General features: G+C 43.0%; 1 long non-coding RNA gene across 1 annotated transcript in view; it reads left to right on the top strand.

The window, feature by feature from the left end:
* LOC143810002 (uncharacterized) overlaps window positions 1–26,438 on the top strand; it is a 243,919-nt gene that overhangs the window by 87,351 nt on the left and 130,130 nt on the right. Inside the window, exon 2 of the long non-coding RNA XR_013222585.1 lies at window positions 25,315–25,504. This is a non-coding gene — a long non-coding RNA (uncharacterized LOC143810002). The remainder of the gene's footprint in view (window positions 1–25,314; window positions 25,505–26,438) is intronic.

The raw sequence follows: 26,438 nt of genomic DNA, 5'->3' as shown, positions 1-26,438 counted from the left end.
GTTGTTTTTTCAGCATGTGGTTCATTTGCATGGTATTCCGGAGAATATTGTGTCCGACAGAGGTTCCCAGTTTGTTTCTAGGTTTTGGCGGGCCTTTTGTGCTAGGCTGGGCATTGATTTGTCTTTTTCTTCCGCATTTCATCCTCAGACAAATGGCCAGACCGAGCGAACTAATCAGACTTTGGAAACTTATTTGAGAATGCTTTGTGTCTGCTGATCAGGATGATTGGGTGGCTTTCTTGCCATTGGCCGAGTTTGCCCTTAATAATCGGGCTAGTTCGGCTACCTTGGTTTCGCCCTTCTTTTGTAATTTTGGTTTTCATCCTCGTTTTTCTTCGGGGCAAGTTGAACCTTCTGATTGTCCTGGTGTGGATTCTGTGGTTGACAGGTTGCAGCAGATTTGGGCTCATGTGGTGGACAATTTGGTGTTGTCTCAGGAAGAGGCTCAGCGTTTTGCTAACCGTCGTCGGTGTGTTGGTTCCCGGCTTCGGGTTGGGGATTTGGTCTGGTTGTCTTCCCGTCATGTTCCTATGAAGGTTTCTCCTAAGTTTAAGCCTCGGTTTATTGGTCCTTATAGGATTTCTGAGATTATCAATCCGGTGTCTTTTCGTTTGGCCCTTCCGGCCTCTTTTGCCATCCATAATGTTTTCCATAGATCTTTATTGCGGAAATATGTGGTGCCCGTTGTTCCCTCGGTTGATCCTCCTGCTCCTATGTTGGTTGATGGGGAGTTGGAGTATGTGGTTGAGAAGATTTTGGATTCTCGCTTTTCGAGGCAGAGGCTTCAGTACCTTGTCAAATGGAAGGGTTATGGCCAGGAGGATAATTCTTGGGTTTTTGCCTCTGATGTCCATGCTGCTGATTTGGTCTGTGCCTTTCATCTGGCTCGTCCTGATTGGCCTGGGGGCTCTGGTGAGGGTTCGGTGACCCCTCTTCAAGGGGGGGTACTGTTGTGAATTCTGCTCTTGGGCTCCCTCCGGTGGTTGTTGGTGGTAGTGCAGTTGTCTTGGGGTTGTAATCCGGGCAGGTGTTTCTGCTGATTGCAGCTCTATTAGGTATTTAGGTGTGCAGGATCCATGAGTCCATGCCAGTTGTCCATTGTACTTGGAGGGATTGCATCTCTCTCTGGCTCCTCATGCCCTGCTGCCAATTCATCTAAGATAAGTGTCTGGTTTTTTGTCTCTGTGCACACATGCAGTGTGCTTTGCAATTCAGTGCAATTTATTGTGTTTTTGTCCAGCTATTGGATTTTTCAGTCATGCTGGATTCTCAGGAGATGCAGATATACTTCCTATGTCTTTAGTTAGATGTAGAATATTTGTATTATCTGCTGTGGATATTTTTAGGATTTTAATACTGACCGCTTAGAATTCTGTCCTATCCTTTTCTATTTAGCTAGAAGTGCCTCTTTTGCTAAATCCTGTTTTTCTGCCTGCGTGTGTTTTTCCTCTTATACTCACAGTCAATATTTGTGGGGGGCTGCCTATCCTTTGGGGTTCTGCTCTGAGGCAAGATAGAATTCCCATTTCCATCTATAGGGGTATTTAGTCTTCCGGCTGTGTCGAGGTGTCTAGGACATGTTAGGTACATCCCACGGCTACTTCTAGTTGCGGTGTTAGTTTAGGGTTTGCGGTCAGTACAGGTACCACCTACTCCTGAGAAAGTCTCTCATGCGGCTCCAAGGTCACCGGATCATAACAGACAGGTGAATATAGCAAGTGCCGGGGGCCTGAGTGACGAGAGGTGAGTATGTGATTTTTTTTTTTTTAAATCGCAGCAACAGCATACGGGGCAAATATCTCTATGGAGCATATTATGTGGCCATGTGCAGCGTTATATGGGACAAATATTTCTATGGAGCATCTTATGGGGCCATGTGCAGCATTATATGGGGGCAAATATCTCTATGGAGCATCTTATGGGGCCATAATCAGCATTTGTGCAGCATTATATGGGGCAAATATTTCTATGGAGCATCTTAGGGGCCATAATCAGCATTTCTGCAGCATTATATGGGGCAAGTGTCTCTATGGAGCATCTTATGGGGTCATAATCAACATTTATGCAGCATTATATGGGGCAAATATTTCTATGGATTATCTTATTGGGTCATAATCAGCATTTGTGCAGCATTATATGGGGCAAATATTTCTATGGAGCATCTTATGGGGCCATAATCAGCATTTGTGCAGCATTATATGGGGCATATTTTAATATGGAGCGTCTTATGGGGCCCATCATAAACTGTATGGAGCATTATATGGGGCTCCTGATTCAATATGGATATTCAAAAACACTTAACCTACTGATGTCTCAATTAATTTTACTTTTATTGGTATCTATTTTTATTTTTGACATTTACCGGTAGCTGCTGCATTTTCCACCCTAGGCTTATACTCGAGTCATTAAGTTTTCCCAGTTTTTTGTGGCAAAATTAGGGGTCTCGGCTTATACTCGGATCGGCTTATACTCGAGTATATACGGTATGTAATTTTAATTTTTTTACATTGCCCAGTTTTGCTACTGTAAGCCACTGAAAATGTATTGTCGCGCGCTGGCTAGTCAAACGTATCTTAATGCCATATTAATATTCATTCACTCCTTACCCTGCCCATAATTCCAGCAACCCCTCTACATTGGTGGTAGTGACTGGGTTCAGTCAGCCTATTGTACAGCTACATAGAAAAACATGCTATCATGCTCAGGTCAGGAGAACAGATGGCCAGTCTGAGGATTGTGATGTCTCCCTACTCGGGCTCTGGCTGGGAGTATGCATAACGCATTCATTGCCACTGGGCCCGGCTCAAAAACCACCAAATCCCCACTGCGCATACTGTGCTGGGGAAATTCATAAGTCTGCAGTCACACAGAATGACTGCCTACATTTCATTTTGGACTGGACAACCCTTTTAATGAACCTTAACTGAAAGGACAAGGAACATTTATCACCAATTTGTTAAACAACATTGTATCAACGCAAACAATCCCAGCTGTGATAATAACAGTAATATCTAAGGAGAATATACAGTGTAACAAAGTCACTGGTAAGGTAATGGAGGGGAGATATGTTTCACGACACCTAATTGCATCAGTGATGTGAAATCAGAATATTTTCCTCCAGCACACTACGTGTTGTGAGGGTTAAGATACAGTTGCGTACATGGGCTGACTTTTATGTGGTCATCTATAGAATGGGTGTTAAGATGTCCACCTTATCTCCCCTTGCAGAGCCGTGTGTTGACAGGACCTTGGTGATGTCACAATCATGTGATCAGTCACGTGGTCTGGGGCTTAAAGGGAACCTGTCACCTGAATTTGGCGGGACCAGTTTTGGGTCATATGGGCGGGGTTTTCAGGTGTTTGATTCACCCTTACCTTACCCGCTGGCTGCATGCTGGCTGCAATATTGGATTGAAGTTCATTCTCTGTCCTCCAGAGTACACGCCAGCGCAAGGCAATATTGCGTGTACAGCCAGGCTTGCAGACTGCACCTGTGCGGCGAGTGCGGCCACCCACCTTGGTAATCCCAGCCCCGCAGTGTGTTATGCATTATGCAGAGTGCGGGGCTGCGATTCACAAGCAGGGCGGCCGCACAGGCGCAGTCCGCAAGCCTGGCTGTGACGTCAGACGGCCAGAGCTCTCTGCGCCTGCACCAAACAGTGATACACAGCGCAGGCGCCGGATTTCATGGGTAAACAGCGCTGAGGGGGCGGTGCCCGGCACCCCTGAAGATTTGAGTGACGTCAATGTGGTGTTACAAGCAGGGGGGTGAGGACCTGCCTCCCTGGCTAAAGAAAGGTATTTTGGCAAAAATATAAAACCCTTTATTTTTGTAATACATGCACCTAAAACTAAAAGAGCCACCTTGTTAGAATGCAGCATTACTGCTGCACAAGGTGGCTCTTTTAGTTTATAACGGCTGGAGGGGGTGACAGTGGCCCTTTAAGGACCTGTACCGTGGATATTGTACCCGTGAGCAGGCTGAACCCTAAGGGTATGTGTCCACGTTCAGGATTGCATCAGGATTTGGTCAGGATTTTTCATCAGTATTTGTAAGCCAAAACCAGGAGTGGGTGATAAATGTGATAAATGCAGAAGTGGTGCATATGTTTCTATTATACTTTTCCTCTAATTGTTCCACTCCTGGTTTTGGCTTACAAATACTGATGAAAAATCCTGACCAAATCCTGATGCAATCCTGAACGTTGACACATACCCCAATAGAGTTTTTTGCTTCGTTTTGCTGTTTTGCCCAGAGGGCTGTGTTTATTTTCACAGCTTGGTTTATTCTGCATTTAATAAGCCAAGCATGTTCTTAAAGAGACAGTGTTCCGTTATGCCTCTGTGTCCAGCTGAATGAGCCAATCTACCACAACAATAAGATACTTCTATTCAAGAAAATAATCTGCTGGACTATATAAATTAAATATCAATTGCTGGCTAGTGCATAGTTGTCAGTAATGTTGAGATTTGTACATTTTTATTATCTCACCAGTCCCTTACCTCAGGAAACACTTTTATAATGTAATCAATACCAAACATGACGTGTGGATGTGAACACTAACATCTGACCTTTTCTGCCTTTGCAAAAGTTACATAATAGTTATCTATTAACAGAATGTTCTAGGAAAATATCCAGTCTCAAGTGAATTCATTTAAAGGGAACCTGTCACCTGAATTTGGCGGGACCAGTTTTGGGTCATATGGGCGGGGTTTTCGGGTGTTTGATTCACCCTTTCCTTACCCGCTGGCTGCATGCTGGCCACAATATTGGATTCAAGTTCATTCTCTGTCCTCCATAGTACACGCCTGCGTAACACCCGAAAACCCCGCCCATATGACCCAAAACCGGTCCCGCCAAATTCAGGTGACAGGTTCCCTTTAAAGGAAGCTGAGAAGATACATATATATAGTTTTGTGAGAAAAGTTTCAGTGTAACCTGTGTTTCATCATTTAAACCTCTGCTCTTTTGGGTTTTTTTGGTCAAGTGGGCGGTCCTATCAGGGACTGACAGCTATATAAGTGTGCATACAAAGGAAGCTGTCAGTTACTATAAGGCCTGTCCACTGGACCAAAAAAGCCAGTAAAGAAGAGATTTAAAATATTAAAACACAGGTTATATTGATTGTTTTCTCATAAAATTATATATCAGTCCACTCAGTTTGTCTTGCTCTATAACATTGTGCCTGCAGATTGGATGGCATTTTCATGCTTTAAGCATTTAGTTAAATCCTTTCCAATCATTTCGTCGTTATGAGGAGAGACACCACCACTGCTGGTGTCTGTCAGCAGCTTACTCCTCTCTCCCCATTCAGAATACAAGCAAACTTGGCTTACCTAGGGATGTATGTACAGTATATAGGGGATTGGGAAAGATAGATGTCTGGTCAATGAACATTCAGATCAACTGGTATCTGGTAAGTAGGCAGGCCAACTGCTGCCATTAAACAGCTACATGAAAGTTGATCGGCTCTTTATTGGCCTGTTTAGACAGGGAAACAGTACTTCCATGTGCACAGAACAATCTATATAATCGTCTAATCGTCACTTCCGTCTGTTTGTCTGTCTGTCTGTCACGGAAATCCCAAGTCGTCAGCCGGCCGCGACCAATCAGCGACCAATCAGCGATGGGCACAGTCCGGCCGCGAAATGGCAGCACCCTACTCCCCTGCAGTCAATGCCCCCTCCATACTCCCCCCCAGTCAGCGCCCGCCGCCCACATAGCATTTTAGCAGTCCGTTAAACCAACTGCGTTACACCGTGGCATCATGCAGTGTAACGCAGTCTGTTAACGCTGCTATTAACACTGTGTGACGAACTTTTTACTATTGATGCTGCCTATGCAGCATCAATAGTAGAAAGATATAATGTTAAAAATAATTTTAAAAAAATAAAAAATGGTGCTATTCTCACCTTCCGCTGTCCACCTATGCGCGCGAGCGGCGAGGCTACCGCCAGCTTCCGTTCCCAGTGATGCATTGCGAAATTACCCAGATGAGACCGCTAAGTCATCTGGGTAATTTTGCAATGCATCGCTGGGAACGGAAGCTGGCGGCAGCCTCGCAAGCATTGGGACAACTTCACTGGCCGCCAGAGGGTGAGTATATAACTATTTTTTATTAGAATTCTTTTTTTAACAGAGATATGGTGCCCACACTGCTGTATACTACGTGGACAGTGTTACATACTGCGTGGGCTGTGTTATTTACTGCGTGGGCTGTGTTATATACTACGTGGCTGCTATATACTACGTGGCTGCTATATACTATGTGGCTGCTATATACTATGTGGCTGCTACATACTATGTGGCTGCTATATACTACATGGCTGTGCTATATACTACGTGGCTGTGCTATATACTACGTGGCTCTGCTATATACTATGTGGCTCTGCTATATACTATGTGGCTGTGCTATATACTACAGGCTGTGCTATATACTACAGGCTGTGCTATATACTATGTGGCTGCTATATACTACGTGGTTGTGCTATATACTACGTGGCTGTGTTATATACTACGTGGCTATACTATATCCTGCACCCCGAACCCCCGACATCCAGCGCCCCGAACCCCCGACATCCTGTGACCAATCAGCGACAGACGCAGTCCAGCCGCAAATTGACGTGGGATTTAAACCACGCTTCGCTGATTGGTCGCTCCCGGCCGGCCGCAACCAAACAGCGATATTGGCACGGGATTTAAACACCGCTTCAGTGATTGGTAGATCACGGCCGGCCGCGACCAATCAGCGATATTGGCGGCCTGCCGGGTGCGACCAATCAGCGATATTGGCGCGGAATTTAACCCCCACTTACAGCGCGACGTACATACCTACATACATATTCTAGAATACCCGATGCATTAGAATTGGGCCACCATTTAGTGGTTAATATAATCGTTCTGTGCACATGTAATATCATGTTATTGGCATCACACAATATGATGTGCTGACATTAATGATAAGTTGTAAAGGGACTTTGGCAGCACAGATTGACTGTTCAAACCAAGTACAGGTGCTCATGCTTCACGGCGGACCAAATCATTTATATACAGCTTCCTACCTGCTTGTTTTCCATCTATCTCTGCTTTTTCTCAGGCTCTATGAAGTCAGAAATGTCAATCAAAGAAGAGTTAGGGGGTGGAGGTGAGTCGCCCGCCAAGGCCGAGGGGTACTCGGTACTGGATCCGGTAACTAAAGGGGATGTCATGGTGGCTGCGACTCGGTCCGCGGCCCTGGGCGCCCAAGTAAAAGGGAAGGGTCTTTTAAGGGGGTTTGTTAATAAAGCTTGTTTGTGATGCCACCTGTGGTATTCAGTCAGAGGGGACTGAAGCTGCTTAAAGGGATCCTCTGGGGTGATGGTATTGCAGCTAAGATGGCATAACTTCCCATAGGTGAAGTTGGGTCCCCAGGGCTCCCGGTGTGTAGATGAAGATGGTGAGTGGTGTAATAAAGAAATGGAGGGAACAGGTTTACAGTCTCTTTACCTGGTTTACTAGAGACTTCAGATATCCACAGTCCAGGGCACCAGATCACAGGTACAGGCAGGGTCCGGCTAGCTTGGAAGCAAGTTCAGAATCCCCTTTACCAGGTGGAGTTAGAAGCCTTTCTAACAGCGCTTTGATATAGTCCTTGCTGCCTGTGGCTCCTATCAAGGGCCTCACAGTCATCCTTTAAGGTGGGACACAAACCTGTATGACAGGTGGCTCGAGCCTTTTCACAGGGTCTCTATCACAACCCGGGCTCTATGCGCCACTGTGTCTCCTGGGTAATAGGGCGGACAAGTTACGTGTAGTCCAGCTGTCCTGATGGTTTCTGCTGTGCCTCCTAGAGTCCGACACAACCTCGGTCTTCCGGCTGCCGGAATCTGCGCTCTGCAGTGAGATAGCCCAGTCACAGCTATTCTCCCCAGGTTTCATTCTCCAGAGGTTTTCAATGGGGTTCAGGTCCGGAGATTGGGCTGGCTGATTGATTGACCTAGCTGTGTGGCATGGCACATTGTCTTGCTGGAAAAACCTGTCCTCAGAGTTGGGGAACATTGCCTGAGCAGAAGGAATCAACTGTTTTTCCAGGATAACCTTGTATGTGGCTTGATTCATACGTCCTTCACAAAGATTAACCTGCCCAATTCCAGCTTTGGTGAAGCATCCCCAGATCATCACCGATCATCCACCAAATTTCACAGTGGGTGCAAGACACTGTGGCTTATATGCCTCTCCAGGTCTCCGTCTAACCATTAGATGACCAGGTGTTGGGCAAAGCTGAAAATTAGACTCATCAGAGAAGATTACCTTACTCCAGTCCTCTATGGTCCAAACCTTATGGTCTTTGGCAAACTTCAGCCTGGCTGTCCTTTGCTTCTCATTGATGAAAGACTTTTTTCTAGCTTTACATGACTTGAGTCCTGCCTGTTACGAACTGTTCTTGCTGTGCACTTCACCCCAGCTGCCATTTGCCATTCCTTTTGTAGGTCACTTGATGTCATCCTGCGGTTGCTGAGTGACATTCAAATAAGATGACGGTCATCCTGGTCACTGGAGTGTCGCTTTCACCCTCTGCCGGTCTATAGCTTTATTGTCCCCAATGTCTGCTGCTTAACCTTGTTGTAATGGACTGCCATCTTAGTAATTTTAAGGATGGAGGCAACATGACGCTCACTGTGTCCCTCTGCTAGTAAAACCAGAATTGAGCCCTACTTTTCCTCCCTCAAGACTTCTTTTTTCAACTCCTTTGGCATGGTTAAAAGTTGTTTTTTCATTCCTATTACTTTTGGGATCTTACTAGCACTTTTTTGCCATCCAGCTTTTCCTATTGCAAGAGGATTGTGAACACCACAGCAGTGTTTTTTTTATACTTTCCTTAGTTAAATAAGATTTGGTTCAGGAGATCACCTAATCAGAAGCACATTAAGTTGAATGAGGTGTACTCTGGTTTAAATTCAACTGACACTGGAATGGAATGGCTGTCAGACATGTAGAGAAGCTGATTTTTAAAAAACTGTGTAGTGCTCTCTTAATTTTTGCCAGAGCTGTATGTGAGCAGCCTCACACAGAAAAATAGTGGCAGCAGCTGAGAAGGATGAACTGTCAAGTACTAATGGTGCAATGTGTGGACATTTCTGGATACCTCATACATCAAGAGAATGGAGTCACTTAACCTGTTTGGCTCCATAAAGGAGTATGTGAATTAGGTGGCATTCTGTGTCTGTGGCTCGCTCCACTGTAGTTCATGGAAGTTCTAAATTATTAGGCAGTAAGTAAAAAACCCATGATCTATTGTAGAGAGCTGTGTGGTAGCATCACTTCTCGCTCTTTAGACCATAGTCGCACTTTTTTATGAGGCTTTAGTGGAGGATATTACTAAAAATGAACATAAAAATGCTTCAAATACGCTTTGAATAAGCTTCCTTTTAGTTTTAATGAAAAATATTCAAAATAATGTGGAAAAAAACTACGCTGTGTGTAGTATAGGAGTTATCCAGTTAAATTCGGCCAGCATTTTATGCAAAGAAAATTTAACACGGTTTTGATGTGCATTTAGGAACAGACTGTTTCTAAATCTTCATAAAAAACTCAATTTGAACATACCATTAGCGTGCTGATTTCTGGAGGTAAGAGTCATGTAAGTAGAATTTGTACCTATCAGACATTTGTGGTATACAAGAATAAAAACGTATATACACTGGCGCTTATTCACCTGGAAGGATGAGGTAGGAAGCCACGGAAGCTGCAGGTGGTTAAAACAGGTTCTGTGCAAAACTCTGTTAAAAATTAAACCAGTTGATTAATAATACTATTAACCACCGCGCTAAACCGAAACTGGAATATCAATGTACTTACTTTTGATATGGCTATTACTATGTTGTCTGGGGTCCCTTGTGAGTGAAGGGTTACACCTGGTTACAGTGGTTTGCTGAAAGGTAAAGTGTGCAGCAGAGTGATATATTATTTGATTTGGACCTTACAAAAAAAAAAAAAAGGTGTTGGTTACAAACACTTACTCATTTTATGAGGCTGTATAGGTTGCACCTGTGGTGTTTCAATGTGGGGTTAATAGTTTCTCTTTCCACAGTGTAGTGAACCGATACTGGAAGGCAAAGTGTGTAAAACCTCGGTATATTGTTTATATTGTACACACAAAGTATCAAGGGTATTAGCTGGGTGCACTTACTCCTCATATAAGGTTGTACAGTTTACACTTGGGATGTTCTTATGTGAGGTTTTGGTATTTGTCTTTCCACAGTGTGGTAAACTGATGCTGGTGAGTAAACAAAGTAGAGAATAAAGTGATTTGCAAGCAATACACTAGAATAGTAGGAAGTTACTGGCCACAATAATTGCAGTGGTATAAATAGGAATTAGTTGGCACTCACCACATGTTTGCTTATGAAGGTACCCGCGGTGAGGTAGGCAAGGTAGTCCACTGGATACGGTGCCGATAAAGTAACCCGCTGAGCTGGGAGGGTTAGAGTCCGGTGTGCGTGCCAGAGGCCGCGGTTCCTGGACGAGAACGTACCGGCGAGTGGTGAGGAGGTACCAGCGCCTCGCGTGCCCCGGCCGGAAGCAACGCTGAGGATGCGGTGCCGAGCTGGGGCAGAGCTAGTGTGATGTCACAGAAAGCAGGGACGGGTGCGCGAGAGAGACAAGCTGCCAACTAGTTTCGAGAGGTAACTCCCCTCTTCGTCAGGGCTATGTCTCTGCCTGTGGACACCCGTCTTTAAATAGCCTCATCATTACTTCGCTGATTAGTTACACCCAGGAACCATTAATTGCTACTTGGCCGTTTGTGAATAGGACTCAGATTGCCAGGTTATAATGGTTTGTTTCTGGCTGCTTGTTTTGTAGGATGAATTAGAGAGCAAGCCACAATGCAGCGCCAATATATACTCTAAATGAGCTAAATGCTGATAATAGTGCAATTTAAAACGTTAATGCTTCAGTTTTTTTTTTTTTCTTTCTTCCTTTAACCCCCTTGAATATCTCCACAGAAAGACTCTTTATTTGGGCTGGAATAAGTGAATAAATGAATTAATTAATAAATTAGGGATGTTTCGTGAGCCAGTTTTTATATATTAACGAATTAAAAAATGGATCAAAAATAGATCATTTTGTCGATAATAAAACCATCTTTTATTAATGAATAAATTAAAAACGTTGTACTAGGAGTGTGAATTAAAATACAATTATTCTACATCTCTCCCTATGTTTTCATTTATTAAAAACTGTACTACTGAAAGAATATGGGAGATAGGAAAATTCTTTCAACAGGTATAAACAGAGGATAGAATGGGGGAATGATTTAAAAAAAAAAAAATGTTGAATACACAAAATAATTAAAAATCAAAAAATACATAAAATAAATGCATAAAAAAAAAGGGAATGTTCCAGAACGGAATCATCCAGATAAATAGGCCGCACGGCGAATGGGGAGAACTGTATACAAAATTATTCGTGTTGCTCTACTTATTTGTCAATTACTTAAAATACCCCATTTATTTCTGGATGGCTGAGCTTCCAAACGTACACATATATATATCTGTAGATGTATGTACACACACGCATTCGCACGTATTGCGCCTATGCCCCTTCGCGGGTCACCTTCCCATATTGACCATTATGAATATGGTGGTCTCTGTGTGTATAGTCACTGCTCTCCACTAGTGTTCCGGAGTGCTATTGCAGAAAAGGGAAGGGAGAGGGGGTTGGTGGCTAAAATGCATATAATTCTATTTCTTGATTTAGACCACTCGGGGCTAAGCTGTCCAGGGTGAATATCCATCTGGACTCCACCCTGGACATTGCTTTTAAATAATCTCCTCCCCTAGAATTACCTTGGACCACCTGAATGCCCCAAAAAGAGACCCCGCGGAAGGAACAATTATGTTTGTCCAAAAAGTGACGAGATAATGGGTGTCCCGTGAACCCCTTGCTTATATTATTGAGGTGCTCCTTAATCCTATCTGTTAATCGTCTTTTAGTGCGACCCACATAGATCTTGTCACATGGACACTTTAGTGCATAGATAACCCCTGTGGTTTGACAGGTGATGTGATCCTTAATAAAGTACTCATTTGCTTTATTAGCATCCTTAAAGCTTGTACGGATCTCCTTTTTCGCTGAAACTCGTATGCAGCTTGAGCATTTTCCGCAAGGAATGAAGCCTGATGGTTGTACTTTGGTGTTGGTTAGATATGTTTGTTTTTTGTTTGTTATTGTTGGGAATCACTGGTTTGGTAGTTGGCGCGAGCAGGAGACCCAAGTTCTGCGCTTTTGTGTAGACAAACTTGGGATATGGGGGTAACAAATCCCCAATACACTTGTCCCCTTTTAAAATGGGCCAGTGTTTATGAATAATTTTTTTAAAACATTTATAATCGGAATGAAATTGGGTTACTATTGGAACTTGACGGATTTGTTCTTGAATAGTGGGGGGGTTATGGATGCTTTTAGTTTTATGAATCAGGGATTCTCTCGGTATGATTTCCACCTCCGTTCTTGTTTTGTTTAGGGTGGATGTATTATAGCCTTTCTCCTTAAATTGTGCCAATAAACAATCACTCTCCTTGCGGTAGTCCTCAATATCTGTGCAATTTCTCCTAATTCTCAAAAACTGGCTTTTTGGGATATTTGATAGCCAAACTGGCAAATGACAGCTGTTAATGTGGATGTAGCTATTTGAATCCACTTGTTTGTGGAAGCCTTTTGTTATTATTAATTTGTTCTGATCCACGCAGATTGTTAGATCCAAAAAATTCACGCTAGAGTAACTATGAGTAGGCGTGAATTCCAGGCCATAATTGTTGGAGTTAAGACCAGAAATGAATGTTTGTAGGTCCGCTAATGGGCCACTCCAAATAAAGAGGATATCATCTATAAAGCGATGCCATATTTTCAGGCCTTTCCGAAGATGGTTATTTTCATAAATATGGTCAAGCTCCCACCTTCCTACATACAAATTTGCAAAACTTGGCGCAAAACGAGTACCCATAGCGGTCCCGTGCGTTTGTAGGTAGTACTGCTTCTCATATAAAAAATAATTGTGCTTTAAAATGAAATCGATACTATCAACTATGAATTGAATCTGTGTGTTATTATAGGTGCCTAAGCTTTTAAGAAAGAATTCTGCTGATTGGCAGCCCTTCTGCGGGTCAATAACAGTATAAAGAGACTTAATGTCCAAGGTTCCTAGAATTAAGCCATTGTTCCATTCTATTGATTCTAAAATTTGTAATGTGTGGGTAGTGTCTTTAAGATATGCCGGTAGTAATGGCATACACTTCTGTAGATGGGTGTCCACATATCTGGATAGGTTAGCTGTTAGACAATTTATCCCTGATATGATGGGCCTGCCTGGTGGATTCACCGTATCTTTATGGATTTTTGGAATATGGTAGAAAATGGCTGTGGAGGGAGTCTTATTGTTTATGAACTGATATTCTTTCTTATTTAGGATGCCCAGAGTTTTTCCTTTCAAAGCCAATGTGTTGAGCTGCTTCATGAAACTTGATGTAGGGTCAAATGTCAACTTTTTGTACGTGATCCTGTCCCCCAGCAATTTCAGGGATTCACTGTGATATTTTATGTGGTCGAGTATGACAATCCCGCCCCCCTTATCTGCTGGGCGGATTATAATGTTATTATTTTCTTGTAATCGAATGATTGCATTTCTCTCACCGGGATTCAAATTGTGTGGGGGGTACTTTAAATTCTTTTTATGCATTTTTTTGATGTCTGTTGTTACCATCGTTTCAAATGCCCGGAATGAGTTTGAATACTCATTTAAAGGGTTGAATGTGGACGGGCAAGATAAGTTGGTATGAATATGTTCTGTGGGTGGCTGGTCTAGAGTAGGATTAGTAGTCCTAAGATTATTGTTACCTTTTTTGAGAAAATATTTCTTGAGAGCTAAGTTGCGCAAGTATTTTTTGGTACTTATATATAAGTTAAAGGGTTTAGCTTTAGCTGTTGGCGCGAATTTCAGACCTTTCTGCAAAAGTAGTTGAAAGGTAAAGTGTGCAGCAGAGTGATATATTATTTGATTTGGACCTTACAAAAAAAAAAAAAGGTGTTGGTTACAAACACTTACTCTTTTTATGAGGCTGTATAGGTTGCACCTGTGGTGTTTCAATGTGGGGTTAATAGTTTCTCTTTCCACAGTGTAGTGAACCGATACTGGAAGGCAAAGTGTGTAAAACCTCGGTATATTGTTTATATTGTACACACAAAGTATCAAGGGTATTAGCTGGGTGCACTTGCTCCTTATATAAGGTTGTACAGTTTACACTTGGGATGTTCTTATGTGAGGTTTGCTAGGGATAATATCCCTATAGATAACACCCCCAAAACAGCAACTCCTAATGAGCCCGACACACCTGTTTTGAGCCCTACGAACAGGTTCGTTACTTTGGATGAGTATAATCTAACTCCTACGCAAAATTCAATGGACACCTCTATGGTTTTCTCAACATATTCCAATTCTACGCAATATACTCCAGTATCTGTCTGAACCAATGGCAGAACACAATCTACAACACCAATGAGAGAGGGTGAGGTTCTTAATGATTTCCAAAATAACATGCATACCCCTATAGGGCAGGGCCCATCAGGTACCGAAATGATGGATATCCCTATTTCCAATAGATACACCCAGCTATCCTCACTCGTAGAGGAACCAGTTAATAATGAAAACTGGGGAATCCCCACCCCCACCCGCAACAGCCAATTGCCACATGGGACACAACCCAACAGACAAAAACAAGTACAATCCTTCCTCACTAAACAATTAAAACCAACCAGCAAAAAAGTACAAGGTAGCAATTACAGGAACCCCCTAAGCAAATCTACTATGGGCGCTCACAGTAATACTACTAACAATAAAAAAGGATTAAGACCCAGAGTAAATACAACTACCAATAAGGATTTTTTTCGGGCTTTAGGCGCCAGACCAAAAGAGGTAAGAGAGGAGGGTCACTCTCCCAAAAGAAAATAAGGAAACAAACACAAACAGCTACAAGCACACAAAAAATCTTTAACCTTAGCTCATATATACTCTCTCAAAATGAACAACTACTTTTGCAGAAAGGTCTGAAATTCGCGCCAACAGCTAAAGCTAAACCCTTTAACTTATATATAAGTACCAAAAAATACTTGCGCAACTTAGCTCTCAAGAAATATTTTCTCAAAAAAGGTAACAATAATCTTAGGACTACTAATCCTACTCTAGACCAGCCACCCACAGAACATATTCATACCAACTTATCTTGCCCGTCCACATTCAACCCTTTAAATGAGTATTCAAACTCATTCCGGGCATTTGAAACGATGGTAACAACAGACATCAAAAAAATGCATAAAAAGAATTTAAAGTACCCCCCACACAATTTGAATCCCGGTGAGAGAAATGCAATCATTTGCAGGGGGCATTCGTGCACTATTATTCGTGTACATTTTTTTTTTTTTCAAAGTACTTTTTTTTCTAAGTATTCAGCAGTTATAACATGGCAGAATATAACAAGCATCTCTTCTCTCTTCATACAGGTAACATATCATTCATTCTTTGAACTGAAATATCCTGCATGTCTATTGCTCCATTCCCTGACAGCAAGCAAGCTTGAATGGTAACATATCATTCATTCTTTGAACTGAAATATCCTGCATGTCTATTGCTCCATTCCCTGACAGCAAGCAAGCTTGAATGGTAACATATCATTCATTCTTTGAACTGAAATATCCTGCATGTCTATTGCTCCATTCCCTGACAGCAAGCAAGCTTGAATGGTAACATATCATTCATTCTTTGAACTGAAATATCCTGCATGTCTATTGCTCCATTCCCTGACAGCAAGCAAGCTTGAATGGTAACATATCATTCATTCTTTGAACTGAAATATCCTGCATGTCTATTGCTCCATTCCCTGACAGCAAGCAAGCTTGAATGGTAACATATCATTCATTCTTTGAACTGAAATATCCTGCATGTCTATTGCTCCATTCCCTGACAGCAAGCAAGCTTGAATGGTAACATATCATTCATTCTTTGAACTGAAATATCCTGCATGTCTATTGCTCCATTCCCTGACAGCAAGCAAGCTTGAATGGTAACATATCATTCATTCTTTGAACTGAAATATCCTGCATGTCTATTGCTCCATTCCCTGACAGCAAGCAAGCTTGAATGGTAACATATCATTCATTCTTTGAACTGAAATATCCTGCATGTCTATTGCTCCATTCCCTGACAGCAAGCAAGCTTGAATGGTAACATATCATTCATTCTTTGAACTGAAATATCCTGCATGTCTATTGCTCCATTCCCTGACAGCAAGCAAGCTTGAATGGTATCAGAGTCCTTCTACCTTCGGCATTGATTCCTGCTTATATCTATATTTGTTAGCCAGCTTGTTATGCAATTGTTTTTGTTTCTAGATATTTAATTCTCTTCTGCTTGTCCTTATGCCAAGAGTTCGCATAACTGTTTTTCAAAGGGGTTTATGATCCATGTAGACCTGGACATTTGTTTATCTGCTCACTACAATTATTGTGCCCTGCTGTCTCAATTGAGTTAGATTGATTGGTAACGAGAGGGGGGAAGACCAAAAAAAAAAAAAAAAAGTGAGATCTAAGAGCTGGCCACCTATAAATGTAGATATAGCTTGGGGAAGCATTCATGCAGGGGGCATTCGTGCACTATTATTCGTGTACATTTTTTTTTTCAAAGTACTTTTTTTTCTAAGTATTCAGCAGTTATAACATGGCAGTTAGACAGGGCAGGAGACAGGTAAGACAATCAAAATCTATTCCCTATTCAGTTGGCACACAGCAAATACTCACCATATGTATTTGTATAATCTATATCATGGCTGCTGCTTTCACTCACATTCACCGCCCTTGCATCAACTCTTTACACTCCATCCATATTGGCCCCTCTGTCCTGGCCTCTCCTATGTATAGCACTCATGCTCTGTTCACATTGCTTAACAGTACAGATCCATTCAGTCCCACCATCCAACACAAGAGACGCTCTCACAAATCACTTAACCATCTGCTCACTCTTTCTATCCTCCTTCTCCTAGTTGCTGGAGACATCTCTCCGAACCCCGGCCCCCCATGTTATAGCCAGTCAAACCTCCCAACTGCTACACCCAGAAACCCCTCTAACCTTATTAATATTCCATGCATGCCTTCTGTCTCTTTCAATTGTGCTCTTTGGAATTCTCGCTCTGTGTGTAATAAACTCTCCTTCATTCATGACTTCTTCCTTTCTAACTCTCTTAATCGCCTGGCTCTTACTGAAACCTGGATCCAGCAGTCAGACACCACCGCTGCTGCTGCTCTCTCATTTGGTGGACTACACTTTTCTCATACCCCAAGATCAGACAACAGAGCAGGTGGAGGCGTTGGTCTGCTCCTTTCACCCAAATGTACCTTCCAAGTTATCCCCCAAGTACCCTCACTTGTATTCCCTTCCTTTGAGGTCCATGCTGTCAGATTCTACGTCCCCTTCTCCATGCGAGTGGCGGTGGTGTATCGTCCTCCCGGCCCCTCTCACCAGTTCCTGGATCATTTTGCCACCTGGCTTCCACACTTTCTCTCTTATGACACCCCCACCCTCATCATGGGTGATTTCAATATCCCAATTGCTTCTCCCCTCTCCCCATCTGCTTCTCACCTTTTATCTCTAACCTCCTCTTTCGGCCTCTCGCAGCATACTAACTCTCCAACACATGATGATGGAAACTCCCTTGATTTGGTCTTCTCCCGGCTTTGCTCACTGGATGATTTCACAAACTCCCCTCTCCCGCTCTCTGACCACAACCTTCTTTCATTCTCTATCAAGAACTGCCATCCCGCTCAGGTCATCCCCACTTTCCACACTTATAGAAACATACAGGCCATTAACACCCAGAAACTTATGAAGAACTTGCAGTCTTCATTGGCCCCAATCTCCTCCATCTCTTGTCCTGATTCTGCTCTGAAGCATTACAATGAAACCCTGCAAAGTGCCCTGGAAGAAGCTGCACCTCCTATACATAGAACAACTCGGCACAGACAGCGACAACCGTGGCACACGCTGCAAACACGTTTCCTGCAGCGGTGCTCCAGGTGCGCCGAACGTCTGTGGAGAAAATCTAATCTGCCCGAAGATTTCATCCATTATAAGTTCATGTTAAAAACATACAACTCTGCCCTTCACCTCTCCAAACAAACCTATTTCAACACCCTCATCACCTCGCTGTCCAATAACCCTAAACGTCTCTTTGACACTTTCCGGTCCCTACTCAACCCAAGAGGGCAGGCCCCAACCACAGATCTCCACGCTGACGATCTGGCCAATTACTTCAAAGAAAAAATTGACCACATTCGACAGGAAATCATTTCCCAATCTCTTCATACCAAGCACTGTCCTCCCTCCCCCACTGCATCTAGTTCACTCTCTGACTTTGAACCAGTTACAGAAGAAGAAGTAAGCAGGCTCCTTGCATCTTCTCGCCCGACCACTTGCACCAGCGACCCCATTCCGTCGCATCTCCTCCAGTCCCTTTCCCCGGCTGTCACCTCTCACCTAACAAAAATATTCAACCTTTCCCTCACTTCCGGTATTTTTCCCTCCTCATTTAAGCATGCCATCATACATCCACTACTTAAAAAGCCCTCCCTCGATCAAAATTGTGCCGCTAATTATAGACCTGTCTCTAATCTTCCCTTCATCTCTAAACTCCTGGAACGCCTGGTCCACTCCCGTCTTACCCGCTATCTCTCAGATAATTCTCTTCTCGACCCTCTTCAATCTGGTTTCCGCTCTTTACACTCTACTGAAACTGCCCTCACTAAAGTCTCTAATGACCTACTAACAGCTAAATCTAATGGTCACTATTCCATGCTAATTCTCTTGGATCTCTCCGCAGCATTCGACACTGTGGATCATCAGCTCCTCCTCACTATGCTCCGCTCCATCGGCCTCAAGGACACCGTTCTCTCTTGGTTCTCCTCCTATCTCTCTGGCCGATCCTTCACTGTTTGTTTTGCTGGTTCCTCCTCCTCTCACCTTCCCCTTACTGTTGGGGTTCCTCAAGGATCAGTCCTAGGCCCCCTCCTCTTCTCTTTGTATACCGCCCCTATTGGACAAACAATCAGTAGATTTGGTTTCCAGTACCATCTCTATGCTGACGACACCCAATTATACACCTCTTCTCCTGCTTTCACTCCGACCTTCTTAGAAAACACCAGTGATTGTCTTACCGCTGTCTCTAACATCATGTCCTCCCTCTATCTGAAACTGAACCTGTCAAAAACTGAACTCCTCGTGTTCTCTCCCTCTACAAACCTACCTTTGCCCGACATTGCCATCTCTGTGTGCGGTTCCACCATTACTCCAAAGCAACATGCCCGCTGCCTTGGAGTCATCCTTGATTCCGAGCTTTCATTCACCCCCCACATCCGATCACTGGCTCGCTCTTCTTATCTGCATCTCAAAAACATTTCCAGAATTCGCCCTTTTCTTACTTTCGACTCTGCAAAAACTCTTACTGTCTCACTTATTCATTCTCGTCTGGACTATTGTAACCCTCTACTAATTGGCCTACCTTTTACCAGACTCTCCCCGCTCCAATCTGTCCTGAATGCTGCTGCCAGGATCATATTCCTCGCCAACCGTTACACCGATGCCTCTACCTTGTGCCAGTCATTACACTGGCTACCCATCCAATCCAGAATCCAGTACAAAACTACTACCCTCATCCACAAAGCACTCCATGGCTCAGCACCACCCTACATCTCCTCTCTGGTCTCAGTCTACCAACCTACCCGTGCCCTCCGCTCTGCTAATGACCTCAGGTTAGCATCCTCAATAATCAGAACCTCCCACTCCCGTCTCCAAGACTTTACACGTGCGGCGCCGATTCTTTGGAATGCACTACCTAGGTTAATACAATTAATCCCCAATCCCCACAGTTTTAAGCGTGCACTAAAAACTCATTTGTTCAGATTGGCCTACCGCCTCAACGCATTAACCTAATTATCCCTGTGTGGCCTATTAATAAAAAACAACAACATAATCACGTTCCTCCATCATGTTCTCATACACTTTATGCAGTTAATAGCCTCTGTGTCTGTACTGTTACATACTTAGGCAGTTAACTGGTTCATGCAGCTTTACATGAACACCCGAGCCTTACACTATGGCTGGTCCAAATAACTAAAGCAATTGTTACCATCCACCTCTTGTGTCTCCCCTTTTCCTCATAGATTGTAAGCTTGCGAGCAGCAGGGCCCTCATTCCTCCTGGTATCTGTTTTGAACTGTGATTTCTGTTATGCTGTAATGTCTGTTGTCTGTATAAGTCCTCTCTATAATTTGTAAAGCGCTGCGGAATATGTTGGCGCTATATAAATAAAATTATTATTATTATTATTATTATTAATCATTCGATTACAAGAAAATAATAACATTATAATCCGCCCAGCAGATAAGGGGGGCGGGATTGTCATACTCGACCACATAAAATATCACAGTGAATCCCTGAAATTGCTGGGGGACAGGATCACGTACAAAAAGTTGACATTTGACCCTACATCAAGTTTCATGAAGCAGCTCAACACATTGGCTTTGAAAGGAAAAAACTCTGGGCATCCTAAATAAGAAAGAATATCAGTTCATAAACAATAAGACTCCCTCCACAGCCATTTTCTACCATATTCCAAAAATCCATAAAGATACGGTGAATCCACCAGGCAGGCCCATCATATCAGGGATAAATTGTCTAACAGCTAACCTATCCAGATATGTGGACACCCATCTACAGGAGTGTATGCCATTACTACCGGCATATCTTAAAGACACTACCCACACATTACAAATTTTAGAATCAATAGAATGGAACAATGGCTTCATTCTAGGAACCTTGGACATTAAGTCTCTTTATACTGTTATTGACCCGCAGAAGGGCTGCCAATCAGCAGAATTCTTTCTTAAAATCTTAGGCACCTATAATAACACACAGATTCAATTCATAGTTGATAGTATCGATTTCATTTTAAAGCACAATTATTTTTTATATGAGAAGCAGTACTACCTACAAACGCACGGGACCGCTATGGGTACTCATTTTGCGCCAAGTTTTGCAAATTTGTATGTAGGAAGGTGGGAGCTTGACCATATTTATGAAAATAACCATCTTCGGAAAGGCCTGAAAATATGGCATCGCTTTATAGATGATATCCTCTTTATTTGGAGTGGCCCATTAGCGGACCTACAAACATTCATTTCTGGTCTTAACTCCAACAATTATGGCCTGGAATTCACGCCTACTCATAGTTACTCTAGCGTGAATTTTTTGGATCTAACAATCTGCGTGGATCAGAACAAATTAATAACAAAAGGCTTCCACAAACAAGTGGATTCAAATAGCTACATCCACATTAACAGCTGTAATTTGCCAGTTTGGCTATCAAATATCCCAAAAAGCCAGTTTTTGAGAATTAGGAGAAATTGCACAGATATTGAGGACTACCGCAAGGAGAGTGATTGTTTATTGGCACAATTTAAGGAGAAAGGCTATAATACATCCACCCTAAACAAAACAAGAACGGAGGTGGAAATCATACCGAGAGAATCCCTGATTCATAAAACTAAAAGCATCCATAACCCCCCCACTATTCAAGAACAAATCCGTCAAGTTCCAATAGTAACCCAATTTCATTCCGATTATAAATGTTTTAAAAAAATTATTCATAAACACTGGCCCATTTTAAAAGGGGACAAGTGTATTGGGGATTTGTTACCCCCATATCCCAAGTTTGTCTACACAAAAGCGCAGAACTTAGGTCTCCTGCTCGCGCCAACTACCAAACCAGTGATTCCCAACAATAACAAACAAAAAACAAACATATCTAACCAACACCAAAGTACAACCATCAGGCTTCATTCCTTGCGGAAAATGCTCAAGCTGCATACGAGTTTCAGCGAAAAAGGAGATCCGTACAAGCTTTAAGGATGCTAATAAAGCAAATGAGTACTTTATTAAGGATCACATCACCTGTCAAACCACAGGGGTTATCTATGCACTAAAGTGTCCATGTGACAAGATCTACGTGGGTCGCACTAAAAGACGATTAACAGATAGGATTAAGGAGCACCTCAATAATATAAGCAAGGGGTTCACGGGACACCCATTATCTCGTCACTTTTTGGACAAACATAATTGTTCCTTCCGCGGGGTCTCTTTTTGGGGCATTCAGGTGGTCCAAGGTAATTCTAGGGGAGGAGATTATTTAAAAGCAATGTCCAGGGTGGAGTCCAGATGGATATTCACCCTGGACAGCTTAGCCCCGAGTGGTCTAAATCAAGAAATAGAATTATATGCATTTTAGCCACCAACCCCCTCTCCCTTCCCTTTTCTGCAATAGCACTCCGGAACACTAGTGGAGAGCAGTGACTATACACACAGAGACCACCATATTCATAATGGTCAATATGGGAAGGTGACCCGCGAAGGGGCATAGGCGCAATACGTGCGAATGCGTGTGTGTACATACATCTACAGATATATATATGTGTACGTTTGGAAGCTCAACCTTCCAGAAATAAATGGGGTATTTTAAGTAATTGACAAATAAGTAGAGCAACACGAATAATTTTGTATACAGTTCTCCCCATTCGCCGTGCGGGCTATTTATCTGGATGATTCCGTTCTGGAACATTCCCTTTTTTTTTATGCATTTATTTTATGTATTTTTTGATTTTTAATTATTTTGTGTATTCAACATTTTTTTTTTTTTAAATCATTCCCCCATTCTATCCTCTGTTTATACCTGTTGAAAGAATTTTCCTATCTCCCATATTCTTTCAGTAGTACAGTTTTTAATAAATGAAAACATAGGGAGAGATGTAGAATAATTGTATTTTAATTCACACTCCTAGTACAACGTTTTTAATTTATTCATTAATAAAAGATGGTTTTATTATCGACAAAATGTTCTATTTTTGATCCATTTTTTAATTTGTTAATATATAAAAACTGGCTCACGAAACATCCCTAATTTATTAATTAATTCATTTATTCACTTATTCCAGCCCAAATAAAGAGTCTTTCTGTGGAGATATTCAAGGGGGTTAAAGGAAGGAAGAAAAAAAAAAAAAAAAAACTGAAGCATTAACGTTTTAAATTGCACTATTATCAGCATTTAGCTCATTTAGAGTATATATTGGCGCTGCATTGTGGCTTGCTCTCTAATTCATCCTACAAAACAAGCAGCCAGAAACAAACCATTATAACCTGGCAATCTGAGTCCTATTCACAAACGGCCAAGTAGCAATTAATGGTTCCTGGGTGTAACTAATCAGCGAAGTAATGATGAGGCTATTTAAAGACGGGTGTCCACAGGCAGAGACATAGCCCTGACGAAGAGGGGAGTTACCTCTCGAAACTAGTTGGCAGCTTGTCTCTCTCGCGCACCCGTCCCTGCTTTCTGTGACGTCACACTAGCTCTGCCCCAGCTCGGCACCGCATCCTCAGCGTTGCTTCCGGCCGGAGCACGCGAGGCGCTGGTACCTCCTCACCACTCGCCGGTACGTTCTCGTCCAGGAACCGCGGCCTCTGGCACGCACACCGGACTCTAACCCTCCCAGCTCAGCGGGTTACTTTATCGGCACCGTATCCAGTGGACTACCTTGCCTACCTCACCGCGGGTACCTTCATAAGCAAACATGTGGTGAGTGCCAACTAATTCCTATTTATACCACTGCAATTATTGTGGCCAGTAACTTCCTACTATTCTAGTGTATTGCTTGCAAATCACTTTATTCTCTACTTTGTTTACTCACCAGCATCAGTTTACCACACTGTGGAAAGACAAATACCAAAACCTCACATAAGAACATCCCAAGTGTAAACTGTACAACCTTATATAAGGAGTAAGGGTACTGTCACACAGTGCAATTTTGATCGCTACAACGGTACGATTCGTGACGTTCTAGCGATATCGTTACGATATCGCAGTGTCTGACACGCAGCAGCGATCAGGGATCCTGCTGAGAGTCGTACGTCATAGCAGATCGTTTGGAACTTTCTTTCGTCACTTGATCACCCGCTGACATCGCTGGATCGTTGTGTGTGACAGCGATCCAGCGATGTGTTCGCTTGTAACCAGGGTAAACATCGGGTAACTAAGCGCAGGGCCGCGCTTAGTAACCCGATGTTTACCCTGGTTACCAGCGTAAACGTAAAAAAAACAAACAGTACATACTCACATTCCGGTGTCTGTCCCCGGCGTTCTGCTTCTCTGCACTGTGAGCGCCTGCCGGCCGGAAAGCGAGCACAGCGGTGACGTCTGACGTCACCGCTGTGCTTTCCGGCTATGGTGCTTACACAGTGGAGAGAAGCAGAACGCCAGGGGACAGACACCGGAATGTAAGTATGTACTGTTTGGTTTTTTTACGTTTACGCTGGTAACCAGGGTAAACATCGGGTTACTAAGCGCGGCCCTGCGCTTAGTAACCCGATGTTTACCCTGGTTACCCGGGGACTTCGGCATCGCTCCAGCGCCGTGATTGCAACGTGTGACCGCAGTCTACGACGCTGGAGCGATAATCATACGATCGCTGCGACGTCACGGATCGTGCCGTCGTAGCGATCAAAATTGCACTGTGTGACAGTACCCTAAGTGCACCCAGCTAATACCCTTGATACTTTGTGTGTACAATATAAACAATATACCGAGGTTTTACACACTTTGCCTTCCAGTATCGGTTCACTACACTGTGGAAAGAGAAACTATTAACCCCACATTGAAACACCACAGGTGCAACTTATACAGCCTCATAAAAAGAGTAAGTGTTTGTAACCAACACCTTTTTTTTTTTTTTTTTTTTTTGTAAGGTCCAAATCAAATAATATATCACTCTGCTGCACACTTTACCTTTCAGCAAACCACTGTAACCAGGTGTAACCCTTCACTCACAAGGGACCCCAGACAACATAGTAATAGCCATATCAAAAGTAAGTACATTGATATTCCAGTTTCGGTTTAGCGCGGTGGTTAATAGTATTATTAATCAATTTGTGGTATACACTTTTTATATGCCACAAGTATAACCCCTTTAATTTTTAGTGTGGACCTCGGATTGGTTTAGTATGACAATGTGACCTTTGGACTAAGAAAGGTTGTGTACCCCCGCTATAGAGACACAATACACAATACATATCCCCTGTGAAACTTGTTCCACTGAATGAAAATCTAGGCTCTAAGAGACCATTTATAAGGCAATATTGGGTAGTAGTCATCTAAAATAGTTTACTCTGTATTATACTTCCATTATAGAGAACATGTCTGCTGCCTCTAGTCAGTCTGTGAATGACAGGTCACTGCTAAGATTTCACACAGAGGAGAAAGGTCATTCAAAACCCGGAGGAAGGAGGAGATGCCAGGGAATCACAGACAGAGAGGAGAAGACCCAGTGTACAGTCCGGCCCCAGTGCACCGAAATCTAATTAGCAGAAAACTTCAAATGGTGAGTACAGAAGAACAAGAAAGATTTCTACACCAAAGGTATGAATGTAATCAGTGCAACAGTGCCATTACAGTCATGTCTTTACTTTACAGTACGAAATCGTGCTAACAGGTTCTCTATAAATAACAAATGGTGTTTGAAGGAAAAAGAGAGTGTCATGGTTCTACCATGCTGTGAGTGACAGCTCAGCCACTCTATAGGCCTGCTGGGTCTTCCAGGTGTCCACCATTCTGGGTGATTACCTGGCCTTGTAGCTGGCTGACTGTTATCAGACCTTGCCAGTTGCAGCTTTTGGCTGAGTGGTGTGTTTGCTATGTATTCTTTTCTTTGTTGCTGGACATTGGATTTGCCTTTTTGACTACCCGTTTGTATTAACCCTTTTGCCTTGATGCACTCTGACCTTGCTTTCCTGACCCTGGACTTTGTCTTTGTCTACCATTTGTCCTCAGACTCCTTGACTTCCCCACTCACAGCTTGCCCATGAGAAGTGACTCAGCATCACAGAGACATTCTCTAGTGGTGTGTTTAGGATTTAGTTTAGAAATTGATCGTGTTGTTTTTTACAGTTTTTCCCACTGTGACGAAGAAATAATTATATGTGATAAAAGATGATAATATATAATTTTATACAAAAAGAGAAGCTCACAAAATGTAATTCGTGTTAAAAGGAACCTGTCACCAGGTGTGGCCGATACGAGTTACGGCCACCGCCTTTCAGGGCTTATCTACAGCATTCTATAATACTGTAGATAAGCCCCCGATCTGACCTGCGAGAGAAGAAAAATGACTTTTATTGTACTCACCTGGGGGCGGTCCGGTCCAATGGGTGTCACAGGTCCTGGTCTGGTGCATCCCATCTTCTTGCAATGCCGCCCTTCTGCTTTCTACACAGGCTCCCCGGCATCACACTCCTGCGCACACATACTTATCTGCC

The sequence above is a fragment of the Ranitomeya variabilis genome, chromosome 2, assembly GCF_051348905.1.
Source record: "Ranitomeya variabilis isolate aRanVar5 chromosome 2, aRanVar5.hap1, whole genome shotgun sequence".
Classification (NCBI taxonomy): domain Eukaryota; kingdom Metazoa; phylum Chordata; class Amphibia; order Anura; family Dendrobatidae; genus Ranitomeya; species Ranitomeya variabilis.
The sequence above is the reverse complement of the archived record's forward strand: the minus strand, read 5'-3'. Positions and strand labels throughout refer to the sequence as shown.